We start from the raw sequence: 2,886 nt of genomic DNA, 5'->3' as shown, positions 1-2,886 counted from the left end.
TACGTAAAAACCGGTTCCGGTTCCACCCTACCCGGTTCCTAAAAGTTTGCATTTCTGGGCATCGGTTCGGGTCGGGAACCGAACCGGTTCCTGACTGGAACCGGTGTCATTTTGTACCCGGTGTGAAAAAAACCGGTTCCGAACCGGTTCGGGTTTTCAAGGTGAACCCGAATTGTGCACGTCTAGTCACAGCTACGCCGGCCCACCGCGCCCACCCTCACCTGAGGGGTGTAGCGGTGTTCGCGAGCCACGTAAGCAGCCGCGCCCACCGCTTACCCCCACTACCCTCGGTCTAAGGCCCAGACTTAATTGACCAGCCTACCGAGCACTGTGGCTCGTTTATTTAAATTCAAAATAAACTCTTAACTAACGATTACTTTATACTCATATATATATCTTCACGTGCATGAATCAAGTTCACAAGATATATGCAGCTCGATCATGTGCAGACATTAATTAAGCTTGGATAACATTTTATCACAACATCAACATGTATAAACATAATATCTTACAATGTTGAATAATATTCATAACCAATCAATCTCCTTAGACCATTTTTAACAAAAGATGCCAATGTGTCATCATCAAGATCTTGCTATAAATGGGGACTCATCCAACAAGATATAGGCACACCAGCTCTAAAAACACATACAGTTATCCATAATAATAATAATAAAAAAAAGGGGTTAATGGATGCACAGAAATACGATGAGCTCCATGGAAGCGACAATTGGGCTGGCCTTCTTGACCCTTTAGACCTTGGCCTACGCAATCTCCTTATCGGCTACGGTGACCTCTCATCGGCTGCAGAACGTGCATTTAATAACGATGAGGGCTCTTTCTACAATGGTTACTGCTACTATGGCAAAAGCTCGTTTTTCAAAGGAGCCATGCTTCCGTGGGCTGATTCAAAGTACCAAGTCGCTTCCTTCATCTATGCTACCGCTCAAGCCAAGTATATTCCTGCATCTCGTGAAGATAGCGAATTCGAATCAAACTGGATGGGGTATGTTGCCGTTTCTAATGACGAGCACAGTAAGCTCATTGGCCGTCGTGAGATATGCGTTGTGTGGCGTGGGACGACTAGAACATACGAGTGGATTGATGACATAGCTGGCGCGGAGCCTGTATCGGCTGAGCCACTACTCCCTGTTACTAACTTAACCGGTGAGCCGATCAAGGTTCCAACAGGTGTGGTCCAGACTCTTGGCAGTTACTCAATATTTTTTTAATAAATATCAGACTCCATATATCGTCAGACTCTTGGCTGTAATACACGTGATCATGATTATCTGCATTTTAAATTTTAATTAAGTAAATAAACTTGGATGTCACAAATATTTTTTCTTGATATCCCCACTCTATTGTAATCGATTAATTGGATCATTTTATTTAATATCAATTTAAATTAAAACAAATTTTGTATTTATTCACGCTTTTAAGTATGGACGTTTCTTTTTTATAACTGCAATTTTCTTTTTATATGTATTTATGCATTATCTTCAAAATTTTTTGGGTTTCTAGATAGGTAAATGATTTACCAAGTACTTTAAACGTTTCTTGGAACATCTTACTAACGTAGGCAGTTTGCTGCCTTTACCACTAGAAGAAAACTAAAGAAGAGTTGAAATTGGAATGTTAAGAGTTCAGTAGTGTGGCAAGCAACCTCATTGATTTCATTGGTGTGACAAGCAATCTCGCTGGTGTGGTAAGCGAACTTGGATGAAGACTACAGAATCTCTGAGCAAAAGCAAGTTCGTTTGTCACATCAAGGAGTTCTTCGAATTTACTTGCCACACCGTCGAACTTCAACTTTCCAATGCCAGATTTTCCTTCGGTATATGGAGTCTCAAAAAACCTCCATAAGTAATGAGACCGTCTCCAAATCACCTAAAGATCCCAAAAATTATTAATTTTAGTGGCTTAAAATGGTAATTAATTTGTCGATTTTGCCTTAACTATCACCGGAGCAAATACAGATACACCAAAAGTCATGGGAGGATGGCTTACAATGTACACCACAAGCGACCCGAACTCAGAGTTCATTCCATCTAGTGCCCGAACACAGCTCTTGGAACATATCAAAGAACTACTAGCTAAGTACAAAGACGAAAAGGTAAGCATAACATGCTTGGGGCACAGTCTCGGTGCTTGTTTAGCTAAGTACAAAGAATGATCCAGACGTCATCCCGTTTTGGCCAAGCAAGATACTGAGATGGGTCAGTGAGAACGTGTGGGAGAGTGTACCAAGTGAATTGCAGGAGTACGTTGATATTGATCGATAGCAAGAAATCGCCGTACTTGAAAGAGGAAAGTAAGTTAAATGACTTGGTTCATCCGCTTGTGTATCATAACTTGCAGGGTATGTTGCATACGTTGAGTGGGTCGAATGGAAAGAATGGTGACTTTGATTGGGGTGTAGTGAAGAGGAGCTTAGGGTGGGTGAACATGTCAAATGTTCTTTTGAAAAAAGAGTTCAAAATACCAGTGAAATGGTGGGTTGAGAAGAATAAAGGACTGGTGCTTAATGACCATGGTGATTGGGTATTATCACCTTTAGATCGTCATGACCATGACCTACCCGTATAGCTCCTAGTCCTTTGTTTGTTTAATAGTGTGTGATAAGCCGAAACAATAAGCATTATAATAATAATAATAATAATAATAATAATAATAATAATAATAATTATGCATTGTGATTGTTTTTATTATGTGGTATTTCAATTTGATTATGATATATGTGTTTTAATCGCCATATAATCTTGATTATTCATCTTATACATATGGTTTATATTGTTATTAACCTGATCTATACTCTGGTAATATTCAATTCTCTTGTTCCGTTGTGTTCATAAGTAGGGCCAATGAGGGTTCTTCCTTGAAAAT

General features: G+C 39.7%; 1 pseudogene across 1 annotated transcript; it reads left to right on the top strand.

Moving 5' to 3' along the window:
- The first annotated feature begins 649 nt into the window (after positions 1-649).
- Positions 650-2,651, top strand: LOC143637455 (phospholipase A1-IIdelta-like; annotated as a pseudogene). The gene is made up of 2 exons (XR_013154429.1): positions 650-1,191; positions 1,980-2,651. The product of XR_013154429.1 is annotated as a phospholipase A1-IIdelta-like (transcript).
- Positions 2,652-2,886: the final 235 nt, after the last annotated feature.

This window comes from Bidens hawaiensis, unplaced genomic scaffold (assembly GCF_021521415.1).
Source record: "Bidens hawaiensis isolate Kalapana, Puna unplaced genomic scaffold, B.hawaiensis_p1.1 tig00008319_1, whole genome shotgun sequence".
NCBI classification, from domain to species: domain Eukaryota; kingdom Viridiplantae; phylum Streptophyta; class Magnoliopsida; order Asterales; family Asteraceae; genus Bidens; species Bidens hawaiensis.
The sequence above is the reverse complement of the archived record's forward strand: the minus strand, read 5'-3'. Positions and strand labels throughout refer to the sequence as shown.